We start from the raw sequence: 17,702 nt of genomic DNA, 5'->3' as shown, positions 1-17,702 counted from the left end.
TACAAAGCCTGGAAACCCTTATATAGGGTTCCAATAACACAAAAACGTAAAAGCCCCAAAAGTAGTTGAACCCTAAAACTAGATTACTGTTCATATGAACAGTAATCTCGAACAGAACCTAATAAATGCAAAACAAAATAACAGAATAACATTTAATAAATGGTAATAGTAGAAATTCAAGCTATTCTGCCTTCTATCTTGTTCGTCGCACTGCCATCGCTCTCCTCCAACATCAAGAACGTCTTGCCACCATCGCCCCTCCTCCGTTGGTTTGTTTTTTGCCATCCTCACATTCTTCTCTACAATGTTCATGAGGGTGGTTGGGCGTGGTGTGGTGTTGCCTTTGCCGTCCACCTTTTCTGCATTTTCTTCCTTAAAAATGGTTAACATATAAATCTAATATTTACTATATTGTGGCATTAATGTCTTTGCTTTATTATTTTGAAGAAACGAATAAATGTTGTTTATTGGTTGGTAGATATCAAATGTTAGAAAAAGAACAAGGCAATTTATAAGGAACATTAAGAAGAGAGAATCTGTGTGGTAAGAAACCCAAGCAGTGAACGAGTTAGCCAACTAGTGGGGGTGATGGGTTCTGATTTTTGGTGTAGTGATGCAAAATAAGGATAGACTTTTTTAGTATTGTGAAGTTAGGTTGGCAATCAGAGTGTTAAACAGAAGGTATTTTATTCACCTTAATATTTTATTGAGTCATTTACGGAGTATAAATAGATACAGGGAAGAGAAATTTTAGGAGTTTTTCTAGCCTATTCACAATGCTCCTGGTTAAACATAAGTTTATCCCTTAATATACGAGATTTGACAGCAATTACAATAAATGTTCCTAATTTTATGAGATTATAATGACTCATGCCAACACTCCCCCTCAAGTTGGTGCATAAATGTCTTTCATGCCCAACTTGTCAAGAAAGTTGTGGAAGTTCTTACTAGATTCTGCCTTTGTAAGAATATCTGTCAACTGGTCTTTCGACCGGATAAAAGGAAATCAAATAATCTTCTATTTTGCTTGATAAAGTGTTTATCTACTCCACGTGTTTTGTTCGGTCATGTTGGACAGGATTTTGTGAGATATCAATTGTAGCCTTATTATCGTATAACATGTTCATCTCCATGCTAGGTCCAAAGCCAATCTCCATTAGTAACCTTCTAAGCCATAAAAGTTCGCAAAGCCCTTTTTCCATGGCCCTGAACTCAGCTTCAATACCTTTTGCTTTCCTGCTTCTCCATGTAATTAAATTCCCTCCCACAAATGCGAAGTATCATGATGTTGATTTTCTATCTAAAACATTTCATGCCCAATCTGCTTCAGTGTATCCTTCAATACTCAAGTGATTATTCTTTGAAAACATCAACCCTTTCCTGGTGAGGATTTTAAATAGAGGAGTATTTTTTTTATTGCATCCATATGTTCTTCACTGGGATTATGCATAAATTGGTTCACCACACTTACAACATAGGCGATATCAAGGCGAGTATGTGACAAATAGATAAGTTTCCCCACCAATTTTTGGTATCTTCCTTTATCCGCAAGCACTTGGTTTGTGTATTGTGAAAGTTTGTGATTTTGAACTATTGGAGTATCTGCTGGTTTGTAGTCCAGTAGCCCCACCTAAGCCAATAGATCCAACACATACTTTCTTTGAGACAAGAAAATGCCCTTTTTCGACCTTGCCACCTCTATTCCTAAAAAATACTTGAGTCCCCCCAAATTCTTCATCTCAAACTCAGCTCCCAATTGCTCTTGTAGTCTTGTAATTTCTTATGTATCATCTCCAGTAATGATCATATCATCTACATAAACAATTAGAGTTGTCACCTTTCCTTGTCGATGCTTAAGGAATAGAGTGTGATCTGTGTTACTTTGGTTAAAGCCATAACTCCTCATAAGCCTTCCAAACCATGCTCGAGGTGATTGTTTTAATCCATATAATGCTCGCTCTAACTTGCATACCACCTTGGTTCTAGAAGGGGGCATATAGCCTGGTGGGATATCCATATAAACATCTTCTTCAAGATCTCCATGGAGAAAAGCATTCTTCACGTTGAGTTGGAGTAGTGGCCAATCTAAATTTGCTGCAAGAGATAACAAGACTCTAATAGTATTTAGTTTGGCCAATGGTGAAAAAGTCTCTGTATAATTTATACCATAAGTCTGTGTAAACCCTTTTGCCACTAGCCTTGCCTTGTGTTGACCAATGGATCCATCAACTTTGTATTTGATTGAAAACACCCATTTGCACCCCACTTTCTTTTTTCCCTTGGGAAGTGGTATCAACCTCCATGTATTATTCTTTTGTAAGGCCTTCATTCCTCTCGTATGGCTTGTGCCTAGTTAGGACTAGCTAATGCTTCTTCCACATTCTTTGGCGTATGACAGGAGAATAACGTCTCTGTGAAGACTTGAATAGGATTTGATAACTATTGAGTAGACACATAATTTATAATGGGGTACTTGGATCACCCTTCTTCTATATCAGGAGAATATCTATTTGGTGGCTTTCCTCGGTTGTTCCTGATAGGTAATACATAACTTACAGGAGTATTAGTAGATGAAGAGATAGTAAGAGAACTTTCCTCAAGATTGTTCTGAATAAAAGGGTCGGGTGCTTCAGAACGAAGGGGCTATTCACTTCCTTGACTGATATACGCTTCATTGACGGGAGCTTCTTCACTAGCAATTTCTTCACTAGTAACTCCTTCATTAGTAGAAGGATCCTCTTCACTCTGTTGCATTTTTGTAGGTTCATCATGGATTACTCCTTCAATTTCTGATTCATGCTTGATAACGTTTGATTTAACGTGTTTGTGTGTGTATATTTTGTGAACAAATAAACTCCTTCATAGCTTTTACCTTGTTTTATCCTCACGTTTAGTGTGTTTTCTAGTTTTCTTGTGCTTTATTTAGTATATGCTTCTTTTTACCTCTAATCTCTATGTTTGAGTGTGTAAAATAAATGAATAGGAAGCAATTCTAGTGGAGGAAAACAGGCAAGAACTCAAGGGAACATGTTTTGGGACAATAAAAGATCAATTTGAAGCAAATACTCATGTTGGACGCCTTTGGAATTGCAAAAGAGCCTGAATTTTAGAATGTTGTCAAAACTGTCAAGCCTGGGCCCCCCGAAAGGGGGCTGGGGCGCCACAGAAGGGGGCCGAGCACCCCAAAAGGGGGCTGGGGCGCAATAGAATGGGGCTTGGGCGCCCCAAAAGGGGGCTAAGCGCCCTTTTTCTATAGATTTCACGCTTGGGCGCCCTAGAATGGGGCTGGGTGCAACTTTCCGCTGATGTGTCAAAATGTGTTATTTAAACATGGGTCTCGCGATTTTTTGGCATTTTTCTCCTCCTACACTTCATTCTTCACCTAGAGATATTGCGAGAGGCCCTTGGAGGTTGTTTGGAGTGTTGGGAAGCTCTCCCACTCCTCCTTGGGTCTTCAAGCTTCATCAATGGTGATTTTGCCCCTTTTGGGTTGAGGAAGAAGATGGGTCACAAATTAGAGATGGAGATGTGAAGGGGAGGCACAAATGGAGCATGAAGCAGTGGCCAAGAACCTTGGGAAAGGGAGTGCATCTTCTCTTTGGTTCCAATTTCTTCCCTATCTCTTCAATTTTGTAGAACCCTAAGTTCTCCACCATGAAGGGCTTTTCCTATTTGTTGATATTAGTTGTAAAACATGGAATTCTTATGTATTTTGTGATGTTAATGATATATGCTTTTCCAAATCATGTTAGTATTCAATTTCTATGCTTAATGTTTGCTTTAGATTGATCACCCATGCATGAATTTTGGTTCTTGATGTATTGAGAAATATGATTGAACCTAGAATTGAAATTGAATACTTATTGGATGGAATTGAGATGTTTGTGAATGCATGAGAATGAAATGGATGAATTCTAGTCTTGACAAATTGTAAATACACTATGTTAAATTCCTTGCACACCAACTGCTTGATAAAATACCAAAAAGAGTTTCTTGTGTTGTTTTTGTGCACTTTGATGTCTAATTGAGTTATAAAAGAAAGAATTGTCATGTGTTGCACAAGTCCCTTGGGAGAGAACAATATTTATCACTTGCTATGCTGCGACCGATGCACTTGCCGTTGGTTTTGCAGCCAACAATGCTCTCCAATTATTTTTTTCAACAACTGATGATGGAGCTGCCAAGTACCAATTTGGCTCTTTATTCATGGACTTCCCCTGGAGAGCTAAATTGTACTATAGGAGAAAAGAAAGGTTCAAATTCTAGGAAAGTAATATCAATAGTGATATAGGTTCTATTGGTGGTAGGATCAAAGCCTTTGTAGCCTTTTTTATGCAGTCCATAGGCTAAGAACAAGCACGTTACAACACACAGATCAAGTTTGGTTTGTTGGTTTTTGTGAAGATGAACAAAAACCACACTCCCAAAAATCCTAGATTGAAGCATCAACATGGTAGGTAATTGTACATGAGAGGAGAGTACTTGCAAAGGTGTTTTAAACTGCAATACCTTGGAAGGCATGCGGTTAAGGAGGTATACCATTGCAGTTACCACATCGTCCTAATGGCGAGTAGGAACATAGGTGTCAAGAAGGAGAGCATGTGTTGTCTCCAAGATATGACGATTTTTATGTTCGCCAACATCATTTTGTTGTGGAGTTTGTGAGCATGAGGTATCGTGAAAAAGACCATGTTGTTGGAAGTATGCTTTAAAGTGGGTGTTAACAAACTCCCCTCCATTGTCTCACCAAAAAACTTGAATCTTGGCTGAAAACTGATTCTGAATCACACTACAAGAAAAAACATCATTATCTACAGTCCAAATCCGTATATAAGGCCCAAAATCCATATATAAGTTACATACAGATAATCCATACGTAATATCTGTATATAAATTACCTACGGATAATTCGTATGTAATATCCGTATATAAATTATATACGGATAATCCGTATGTAATATCCATATATCATTTACATACGGAAAAATCCGTATGTAACTTTATAACTTTATAAAAAAAAAGTAATCTCATATTTACATTCAATAACTAGAAATTTTATATATTTAATAAAAGATAAAGAGAACTTTCAAATTAACAATACATATATGCAATATATAATAAATACACAAAAATATGTATTTAGATAAATGAAATCAAATTACTAACACAATTAAAGTACAATATATATATATATATATATATATATATATATATATATATATATATTTGGTACAGTTTTTGGTACAGTAAGGGTAAAAATTGAAATAAAAGATTGAAATTACAATTTTTGGTACAGTTTTACACTTCATCCATGCTTAACCTCTTCATTAAAAATCTGCATTATAATGAAGAAAACAATATCATAAGTTTTCCAAATCTCACCTGTATAAATCAAATATCTTCTTTAATGTAATGGAATGAACTATGGTCATAAATACTATTTGCCTATAGCTGACAGAACACAAATTAAATTAAATGGTAGAAATTTAAAAACAACCAATAATTTATAGTAAAAATTCACAATCAGGTATATAGACACTTGTGTATTTTAATAAAAGAATTTATATTAGAATTATAAAGATAAAGCAGCAAAAAGATGGAGGTAAAACATTAAACTCATAAGGTGAACATTAAACATCAAGTATATGCAGATTTAAAAAGTTCCTCAAACCAAACAAAAAATGGCATCATTTATACCTATCTGCAGGACCATCTTGATTATCATGCACCAACAAGTAATGCTTTGAAACTTTTGGATCCATTGCTCCATCATTAAGAAGAGAAGGAATAAAATTAATTATTTTACATGCTAATTTAACAGTATTTTAAGTTGGGAATTTTATAAAATTAAAAATTGAAAAAGTGTGTAGTGGCATTTTACAGAATAGAAGGAAGTTGAAGCACGTTAGAGCATAAAAAATTCGTAGAGATATAGAATCTTACAATGTGCCTTGTTGTCGATAGGAATAGTAGGAAACTGAATCCCAACCAGCAAAAGGTTTTGCCATGACCACTGCAAAAGTTGCTCAAAAAAATTATTGAGAATATACGTAATTACACTTACTGGGACAACTATGAAATTTTATTTTCATTTAGAATTGACCCTTAATTTCCTAGCTATTCATTCCATTTTTACTTTCATGATATGATTAGAAGGAAGAAAGTTTTAGTTTGATAAATAGTTGGAATTTAATCCCTTAATATAAAAGTCAAAGATATGTGTGTGAATAACTGGTTTTCAATTACCAATCTCAATTTAATGATAGTGTCAATGCTTATTTCTTAAAACAGAATCAGTGCTATCAGAATGCTTTCCGGTGGAGATTTTATTTTGTTTTGTTTTAAAGTTGCTTTAGTCTGCCAACCATTCAAAGTAAAAGATAGTTGAGACTTTCCCTTTTATCATAACTACCAATGGATATCTATCATAAAGACTTTCCCTTTTACCTAGTATGCATGCCATCTAGGGATAGTCTTTTTCCTATTGGAAAGAAACAAATAAAATAAAATCAGACCACACCATATACTTCTCGCAAAACAGAACTCATATCAATTAAATTATTTCTCACCATGCAAAATCTTGCTTCAAATGCAAAGTCTGATATATTTGTTGCTTGTATGCCTAAGATTAAGAACACAAATTATCAAAGGTTATCAAATTATCAAATGAAGAAGTTTGCAGATGAAAAATAACGGAGGCAGAATGCCCCAACCTGCAGTAACAAGGAAACAAAGAAATACAATGAATGCCTCAAATTTTTCTTTCAATTTAATTTGTATGTGACGTTTATGTTATTTTTCTAAATAAATCTGCAAACATGGGTTCTAACTCGTGGCAAATAAGGTACATGCTACACATAAAGATGGATATACTTACCACAAATATCATCATTCAACTTCTTTACAAATATAGATAAAACCAACATGCATAAGTTGTCATTCACTACACTTCAATCATGGAGATCCAATAGTTTTGCCACACATGCAAAGTGGTAATTAAATTCCACAAATATCAACTATTGAATAAATTTGAGAGGATAAATCTGAACTCGTAATGAAAGCAAGAGTTAGAGAAACTAATAATTCAAACTGCATTACTAGAATACGAAACTAATCTGAAAGCCTGTGACCGCAATGCAAAATTGGTTCGGGCCAATGACAGCTATGCGAATTGGTCTGAAACCTAGACAACAATGCAAAACGATCTTAAAGCCAATGACTAAAATGTGAAATCGATATGAAATATGATTTTATATGATAATTGTACCAGGCAAGGGTAGCATTAAAATATGCAGTTGCAGGACAAATGGCATTTTTCTTGAAAGTTTATATGCTTTCTTGTTAACAATGCATGGTGATTAGACATTTGTACATAGTACCATAGCAACCTCTGCAACCTCTGCTCTCATATAATGCTAGGAGACCATATAGAGAGTTGCTTGATTTTATAAAAAAAATCTAGCCTATGTTCTACTCATTAGGGCCAAAGTGACGAATGCTATTTCTCCTTTCTCTCTTGTTTTTATTTGTGGCCAAGTGTCCCAAGACTAAGATAACATGCAGATTTAAGATTCACAGTAATTTATCATTTAGCCAATAATACAAAGGACAAAGGATATTAATACACGAGTTTTGGTAGAAATACTTACATATTTTCTTTAGGCTTACCAGAAAACTCTTGAATATGCAGGGCAAATGATGAAAACTCTTTGGAGGTAGATTTTGGAGCTATTTATTTCACCACCCCACGAATTACAGATTTTCTTCTTCTATAGGGAATGGAATGAACCTTATACCACCAAGATCTTGACATCAAGGTTGAGTAAAGGCTCCTAAAGCATAAATCCTTTGCCGAAATACTTGTTGAGCCTTAACTATAAAGGAAAGGTAAATAAAGGCATAAGTGAATCAAACATTAAAATATATACATAAAAAGATTGGAAAAAAAGGTTAAGAGTTCAATATGATGTTCTTAAGATGCCAATTAACTTCATTTGAAAATTCTATTGAAAGATAATAATGAATTAACATTACTTGTCGTTTTCTTTATTTTATCTTTCTTGAGGTTAAGTAAAATAGCTTCCTACTATGTCATTCTCTATCACTGTCTGCAGATTCAAGGAAGGGGGATATGATAAAGGTTGGTGCAACACTNCAGGAAGGGTTAAAGAAATAATGAAATTACTTTCTAAGGTACTAGGATGTGCAGATTCAGTGAAATTGGAGTCACTTTTCAGCAAGCTTCTAAACATGATCAACATAGTTATCGTCTCTATTCATGAACACTTTGGCCAAGCAGATGCCCTTGGATTGCCAAACACAGGAGGCCAGGTTTTAATTCCTCCTCTACAATGTTGAAACTAGGAAACATTGATGATCTTAAGGTTGTTCAGTTTCTTCTAACAGGTGGTATACATTCTAGATCAAGTGAGGGCTTTAGAGGAGGATCTACTCCATAACATTACATTGAGTTGTAACATTGAGTTCTAACTACTAACACAATAAAAAAACTAAGAACTGGAACCTGTTTTAACCTCTAAGGAAACATGTTACTAACGGTCACTTTTGACTTGATTAAAATGGAACAGAGATGATATACCCATGAGAGTTGTTTAATCTCGTCTCCAATAATTGCCCCATTGTTTCAACTGCCCTTTGTTTTGTATAATTCTGAAGAGCATTATCCACTTTGACATTTCCCACGGGCTCAAAATAATTCCACAAAACATCCTCACGAACCTGAGATGAGAATACAAAAGGGAAGTTGAAATCAGCAGCACTAAGAACAGCTCGAACAATAACGTATACAGCCAAGCATAAATAAATACAAGTACACTGCAAAATCCAAGGGCTAAAAATGAGAGAACAAACCCAAATTGGTCCGGTTCCACTGCACAAAAATTGAGCATATCCCTCACACAAGTGATGTTCCACTCTCTCCACCTGTGGTCAAAGGCCAAACAGAAAGATATAACAAAATGCAAAAGAACAACGAAAAAAATAATAGACTGTATTTAATTCCAAGAAATAGTAAGTCACTACTCAAATCAAAATATAGAGACATACAATCTTTCGAGCTGATTCGCTGATATCTCCGTCTTCTAGACACAAGTTCCCATGTCTTTGGTAACCCTGAAGGCATTCCAACTTTCCATCGTTGCATTCTCCATTACTGGGACAAGGTTCACAAACATCTGTAACNATTCCCAGTCAATAGAAACCTCACAAGATGCATATAGTCTGCAAAATCCTACACGTTGAGACTACAAAATTTGATTGATAATACAAGGCCCCAGAGAATGAACTCCCAAAAAAATAATCAGAGGTAATATGAAGCAGACAAACATTGATTAAAGCTTGAATTAGAAAGTAATCTGCATCCTACCAAAATAAATAAAAGAACAAAACAATGTATAACAACAAGAATCAAATTTACATAACAAATGAACACCCATACAAAAGACCACGACATATTTCAAAGAAAAAGAAAAGGAAATCAGATGAATTTGTTCATTATTGTTAGCAACAACTATCAACTGCTCTATCCTCATAGTATTTAGCCCTGAAAAGAAGGCTGTCTTACTCTAATTTTCTTTTTCCTTTTTAGCGGCATTCATTCCCTCTCTCTATTACGCATTGTTCTTTAACCGAGAAAAGGAAAACGGCACAATTCAAATGGACAAAATAGGGAAAACGAAATAGGCTCTGAACTTTTGTTCCATGCACAGGTAACTTGTTTTATACCAGATGCCAAAGGAATCACATGCAACCAAGAACTGGAACCTGTCACACACACTAAGCACTCAACCATTCTCAGGATCCCTTTCTATACAAAAAAGGGAATGCTTTGTCAATTAGAGGAAGAAATAATGCCTAAAACTAAAACAAGTCAATCAATTCATGATCGGAAGTATCAAAACAGCATGCCTACAAAGGAATATATTGGCGCAACTAGTATTACAAATCTGCACATCCAAAAACAGCCCCTGCACAATTAAACAATTCATCCAAGCAAAAGGAAACATGCCACAAAGTAAAAGAAAACGAGAAAGAACACACTAGAACCCAAGGACTTAGGGTTTGTTCGGTGGAAAACATAAAAGGAGGAAGAACTTAATTTTGTACCGATTGAACAAACCTAAAAGGAGGGATGAACTCGATTTTGGACCGATTAAACACTTGAAAAGAGAGATTGAACCGATTAATCGGTGTAGAACGAAGATTGAATGGTGGAAATGAAGGTTTATACAGTGGAAGGTGAAAATAATCGGTGAGAAAAGCTTTTAAACGGTTGAAATTGAAGGAAAAGAAAATATGATGGAGAAAACCCTAGGTCGATGAAGATTTTCGGTCAAAAAGGCAAGAAAAAAAATGAAGGAAGAAGATGAATTTGTAATGAAAATGAAACTTACGAAGGAGAAAAACGAGGTTCGATAATGGAAGAGCTCTCGAACGAAGATGTAGATATCTCGAATCAGTGAATAGAAAATGAAGAGGGTTTAGGAGAGAGGGGTTTAGGGTTTTTTCGCCATCCTTATTCGCCCTTCTTGCCGCTTATTCTTCCTTGCTCTATGCTTCTCCAGTCAGATATTCAAAAGAGAAAAGTTTCATTGCCTGGGGGAGAGTTGGAGTTAGGGTTCACGAGAGACTCAAGAGAACACAACAGCTAGAGGGAGTGCTCGAGCAAGCTTGGAAGTAAAGAAATTTAATTTCAGTTTTAAAAAAAATAATTTATAGATCCGTACATTGATCGGTAGATAGCACTTTACTTTTATTTGTATACGGATTATAACACTTATATACAGATGTTATCTTTAGAAAACGATCCCGCCATCACGTGTGTAAATTATATACGGATATTATATACGGATATATCGGTAGATATATTTGAAAATTCTGAAATATTTGAAACACTTCATTTTTAGTCTTCATCGAGTAAAGCCATGTCATTCGTGTGAAATCATCGACAAATATTACAAACCAACGGTGACCAAATACAGTAGTCCTAAGGGAAGGTCCCCACACATCAGAGTGTATTAGAGCAAAAGGAACACTACTTTTATTCAAACTCATATGATAGGAGGTTTTATGGCTTTTAGCCAGAATACAAGTATCACATGTAAACTCAACATTTTTCAAATTTAAAAATAAATCTAGAAATAAATGTCTCAAATAACCGAATGATGGATGTCCTAACTGACGATACCATAACAATATTTCCCATTCTTTGCCACTGACATGGTGGTGCACGTGATATGCTTCTCCTTTGTTAAAATCATCAAGGTAGTATAGCCCTCCCCCCCCAGTACCACGCCCAATAATCTTCTTGCTGAGAATATCCCGAAGAAGGCAAAAAGCAGAGTACATCAATACCACACAATTAAGTTCTTTAATTTTTTGACTTACAAACATTTATTTATTAGATAGTGTAAGAACAAGGAGAGTGTGAGATAAGGAGAGTGAGGGTGATAATGTCACAGTTCCAGCACTTGTGATCGGGTATGTAACTCCATTTGCATTTGCAATGCAAGTCCTACGTGGTGGGATTGAATGGGAGAAGTTCGTGGGACTAAAAGTCATATGGCCTGTTGCCCTAGAGTCAATAATCCATGCCCTTGCATCCTGAGACTTAGAACTACAAAAAACTTGATCGTAGTTACCTGGTTGCATTGAGACGAAGGAGTTGGTCATAGGAACAAACAACAATCGAGACTCGACAGTGACTACGCAGCTTTACCAGTGCCTTCCTCTAGTGAAGTGGTTTCTTTGTTCCTTTTAGCTTGCAAGTCATGCCACCATTCTGGATACCTATGTAACTTGAAACAAGTATCACAAATGTGTCTAGTGTAACCACAATGTGTGCACTTTCCCTCATCGAATGGACTTGTTGACTTCAAGATGGAGTTGTGTTTCCCAGCCACTAATGTTGGCTGTTGACCAACTTTTGAGCCTTTAGTGGTCATAATCGCACCACTTGTTATATTCTTTGTCGTAGATGTCATCACGGTCTAATGAGTGTCCTCTCTTCGAACATATGCATAAGCTTGCTCGATTGTGGGAAGTGGCTTCAGTTGGAGTGTGTCACTTCGAATCTTATCAAGTTGGTTGTCCAATCCATCGAGAAAGATATAAACTCTTTCCTCCTGTAGCAAAGCATTGTATTTTTGTATATCTCTCGCGCATTCCATGGGATTAGGATGTCGAAAGTCTATCTCATGCCACAACCCTTGTAGATCATTATAATATTTTTCAATCAATCCCCCCTTCTGCCGCATCCGGGTTACCTTTCGTCGAAGGTCATAAACCTGTAACGTATCAGATCCATCAAAGTATGTCGTACCAATGGCATCCCACACCTCTTTAGTGATTGGAAGGCGGATGAAATTCCCCACTAGTGAAGGAACTATTGAGTTGATCAACCATCCTTTCATTGTCGCGTTCTTAATTCGCCATTTACAGAATGTGAATCAGTTTCCGTTGGTGAAGGAAAACATCCATCAATATATCCCAGTTTCTTTTTGCCTGAGATGTACATCTCAGCCACCTGCGACCATAGGGCATAGTTGGAACCATCCAACTTGATGTTGATCGGTACTGTCGAAGAATAAGAGATTGACAATTGTGATGTGGGTTGCGCTTTCGATAAAGCCTCCGTCATTTTGGCCGTAAGATTTTCCCAAATGGACTCGACAACAGAAGCGTTGATGGTAGCACTGTGGAATCGCCATTCACCGAAGAATCTCCCATTTCGGATGAATCACCCATCTATTTAGAGTTGCTTGGGTCCCAAGATGATGCTCTTGATACCATGTTAAACAGAAGGTATTTTATTCACCTTAATCTTTTATTGAGTCATTTACAGAGTATAAATAGATATATGGAAGAGGAATTTTAGGAGCTTTTCTAGCCTATTCACGATGCTCCTGGCTAAACATAAGTCTATCCCTTGTTATACGGGATTTGGCAACAATTACAATAAATGTTCCTAATTTTATGAGATTCTAATGACTCAAGCCAATAGAGAGAACAACAAGGAAAAAATAGGTGGGAAAATTAAGGTGATGAGGAATTTGATTCTGTAGGACAAAGCTGAATAATGGACAAAGTTGAAACAACACCTCTGTATATTTAGAGTTCCTCTAACACTACAAGAAAATACTCATTTATCTGCATATTATTACATACGGATTTAAATCCCTATGTAATGCAAATATTATATACGGATGATTTATACGGATCCCCGTATCTAATTGAAAATATCACTCGCCCAAATATGTTTCCCCCTTTACTCTCGCGCTTCTTTCCCTTCCTGAATTCACTAAGACTCTCGTGCTCCCTCCCTCTTGCAAACCCATCTCACTCTCACCGAATCATTTCGTCGTCTTCCTCCTTCAGTTTCGCTCTCTCTCAAGCTTCGTCATCTTTTTCATTCAATCTCGCGTTGCACTCACACTCCCTCCCTCTCGCTTAGTGACACAGAAGATCTTATAGGGTTCTTAAGTGCAAACCTTTCTTCTAGGGTTCTTGGCCAAAGCATGGAAGGAGAGTGTAGAAGAAGAAGAGACAGATCGAAGAGTGGCTCGTTGCTGACGCCAAGACCAAAACCCTCTTCAAGCTCCAAACAAGGTCAAATCTCGGTGACGCTCTCGTTCTTCTCGATGAAGATGACACTCACAGAGTTCCTTCATCTGGTAAGTAATCGCTTTATTCGTTGATATTACTAGTAATCCCTAGAACCCTATAAGAAGGAGCTCAACGACATCAAAAATCGGAGCTTGAACAGGTTCGCAAGTGCAGAAATCGAATCGAATCTGGCGAGTTACAGCCCGGGCAGAGCTCCAACGGCCACCCGAAGAAACCGTCAAGCAAAAAGGTTTCCGGCAACAAACGACCCTTACCCTTGAATTCCGTCAAGGAATTGAAACGGTCCCATTCGGAAGTTGGGAACACGATGAAGGTTTGCTCGCAGATTTTGCAGAAGTTGATGTTAATGTTGTCGGCATGGGTGGATCTTCAATGTTCCTGTTGATGTTGTCGGAATGGGACTCCACGATTACTATGATATAATTAAGCAACCCATGGATCTGGTACTGTGAAGTCAAATCTCTCTAAGAACGTGTCCTCCACTCCTGCGGATTTCGCTTCTGATGTGAGGTTAACTTTCAACAATGCACTGACTTATAACCCTAAGGGCCATGACATATACACCATGGCGGAGCAGCTTCTGGCAAGGTTTGAGGACCTGTATCGGCCGATGCGCGACAAATCTGAAGGTTGGATTAGACAAGATCAAGATTACGATGAGGAATTGCAGGCTAGTTCTTGGAGCCACGTGGAGCCGGAGAGGGTGAAAAAGAAGGAGAATCCAATCCCTCCTGCGAAATTGCAACAAGAGCCTCCCCAGCCCCCTGCGAGTTCATCAAACCCTCCATTGTTGCAGTCTCCCGTGCGTACGCCATCTCCATTGCGAGCNCCTCCTGTGAAGCCTTTGAAACAACCGAAGCCAAAGGCTAAGGATCCCAACAAGAGGGAGATGAGTCTGGAGGAGAAACACAAATTGGGGTTAGGGTTGCAGAGTTTGCCAGCAGAGAAAATGGAACAGGTGGTGCAGATTATAAGGAGGAGGAACGGGCATTTGAAGCNGGATGGGGATGAGATCGAGCTAGATATTGAGGCTGTTGACACAGAGACCCTTTGGGAACTTGATCGGTTAGTGACTAATTATAAGAAGATGGTTAGCAAGATTAAGAGGCANGCATTGATGGGCAATATTAACAACAACAATGAGCAGTCTAGCAGAGGGAACGGGGTAAATTATCTGCCTAATTTTTGCTTAATGGGTTTGCATAATTGCCTAGCATTGACGATAGGGTTGAACGGGATATTAACTTTGTTGATTTTTATACCATTCATTGACAGGAATTGGCTGCTAGCGAGAAGGTTGATGGGGGTGCAGTTGAGGTGAAGAAGCCAAAGAAAGTAGAAGCAGGGGATGAGGATATTGACATTGGAGACGAGATGCCAATGAGTATGTTTCCCCCTATGGAGATTGAGAAAGATAAAGATGTTGGTGGAGGGCATGCAAGTAGTAGTTCTAGTAGCTCTGGCAGTTCAAGCAGTGATTCATCATCGTCTAGTGGTATCCACTTGTTCTCAACATAGCCTTGGATTGCATTTGAAAGTAGTTTTCCGAAGAAAAAAATGCTAATGTTTGATGGCTATTGCAGATTTGGATTCAGGGAGTTCCTCGGGGAGTGATTCTGAAGCAGACAATGGGCATTTGTAGCATTTTATATTTCATATATTTTCTCATTATATAGCATTTTATATTTCATATATTTTTAATATATCTTTCATTGGCCACAATTTCATCTGTCATATATGTATGGAAAACTTTGGGCTCGGGGTCATAAGCTATCATCCATAATTGATTACAGTGCTTTGATTGTCAATGGTAATTGGTACAAGATGAAGAAGAATTCTTGGAAGAAAATCAAAGAATGATTTGATAAGGAGAAAATGAAAATATATATTTTTAAATAAAACATTTTCTAGATTCATGAGAACTATGGGAGTAGAAACTAAACGAGAACATGGGTAAACTTTTTCCAATGAATTATATTCTCTGTTTCTTTATTTCTTTAGATATTATTTAACATTAATAAATTCCATTGCATCATTGGTAGTATATCATGTCTTCTCTAGTAACCTGGATATTGGTTTTGTTGTACTATATATGGAATATGATAAGCTGGACTATTATTGTTATTAATTAAACTATAATTAGGGGAATTAAATATACATATTTTATTTAGTGCAGTAGAAGCTGTGATTCTAACAGTAGTTATGCAGTAACTTGACCCGTTTTGCAGATGGGATTATATTTAAATAGGTTCAAGATAGTGAAATACATGGATCGCATAGAAACTTTTAGAATTAGTTTNACAAGATGGGGTAATTGAGTTTGAATTTATAAACTTTTTAAATTGCTACAACATTTATTAGGGTGGCACTAATAGGTGTATGTTATGGTGGCATTCAGGGTTCTTATTCTATATATACACATATGTAAGGTACACATATGCAGATTGTTAGATAAATTGTATTAAGGTACATTCAGGGTTCTTATTCTATATATCAAAATGTGATAATTCTTTAGCCTTAAGTCTAAAATTTATATATTACATACATTTTTGTACTGAGTCAGGGCTAGTGGCTTGCAAGACAAAGATGGAAGGCTTAGGAAACTGCTTGCAGGGAAGGATGATGTGATTCTCAAGACTAAAATTTGCATTAAGGTATGTTATTTATATCGTGATGTGTTGCAAGGCCCATAGTTGGCTATTTCCTTATCGATGATTGTTGTTTGACAACAGCTTTATTCTTTTTGTCTAAACTAGAGTTGTACTTGGCTATTAAGNATAACCACATTTTTGTGTTGTCATAGTCACAGTTTTTTTTGGTGAGTTTCTTTCCAAACCAAGTCTTAAAAAACACTAGTATGGAAATAAAAAATGGCTTCTGGTGTATTGAAGTTGCATTGTTTGATATGCAGACCAGCTTTTTAGGAGGGTTGAGAATTTTGGTTTTTCTTTTCTTTTATGTATTTTATGAAGAAAAGGCTGGGGAAAGCCGAGGTACTTATTGAGTAAAATGCTTTCAAAACATAATGTTGTTATTCAACAAGTGAAATATTCTTCATATCGTTGTAAAAGTAAAACAGATGGTTCTTTAATATCATGCACTTTTTTATAAAGCTATAAAATTACATACGGATTATCCGTATGTAACTTATATACAGATATTAGATACGGATTATCTGTATGTAAATTACATACGGATTATCCGTATATAACCTTACCTACGCCCTTATTATATACGGATTTTTTGCCGTATGTAATCCGTATATAACACTATTTTATATACGGATTTTGAAGGTTATATACGGATTTTGGCTGTAGGTAACAGTGATTTTTCTTGTAGTGTAAAAATAATATCACTTTCATGATGATCACTTCTTAATAGGCTCAAAACTAGCACAACTTGTTATTGAAAATATCATTACTAATTAGTAGAATAACCATGCATATATGAAACTGAAAAACAATTAGTGTCCAATCTTTTCTTATTATAGTGACACAATATTAATCCAAAGACATAAGAAAAAAGTTTTGTTTATTTCTATTTTCAATTATTTTAATTGGTTTATTTTTAGTTCTCATAAAGTCTAGAAAGATATTCATCTTCCTCGAGAAAATTTAGGAAGATATTTCTCAACCATTTTGAAGTACCCAATGAGATATTTATCTCTTGAAGTCTTATGACTTTTAACTTGTTAAACATATAACTAAAATATTTTTAATTTAGGTGTAAACAACCAAATACATTGATTAATAGTTTGTGATGTGGTTTAGTAGTAGGGCTGAATTCAAAGATTTGACTCTATGTTTGGTTGTTTCTTAGCTCTACCTTGAAGTAGAGGTGTTGGTTTATAAACACAACAATGAATCAGAGTTGGATAAATTATTTATGCACAACAAATGAGTATAGGAGTGGAGTAACTCAATTTCTTGAATTTGCAAAGATGAATGTTCTGAATAATAATGGAAGATTCTATTGCTCGTGTGTTAATTATTTGAATGAGTCAAAACTGTGAATTGACGTTATTCAATAACATGATGTTAGACATGATTCTTTCCAAT

General features: G+C 36.2%; 1 pseudogene; it reads left to right on the top strand.

Annotated features, from left to right (window-relative positions):
- Positions 1-12,527: 12,527 nt before the first annotated feature.
- On the top strand, positions 12,528-16,269 carry LOC106755062 (annotated as a pseudogene).
- The last annotated feature ends 1,433 nt before the right edge of the window (positions 16,270-17,702 follow it).

This window comes from Vigna radiata, unplaced genomic scaffold, assembly GCF_000741045.1.
Source record: "Vigna radiata var. radiata cultivar VC1973A unplaced genomic scaffold, Vradiata_ver6 scaffold_268, whole genome shotgun sequence".
NCBI classification, from domain to species: domain Eukaryota; kingdom Viridiplantae; phylum Streptophyta; class Magnoliopsida; order Fabales; family Fabaceae; genus Vigna; species Vigna radiata.
Note: the sequence above shows the minus strand (reverse complement) of the source record. Positions and strands in the feature narration are given on the sequence as shown.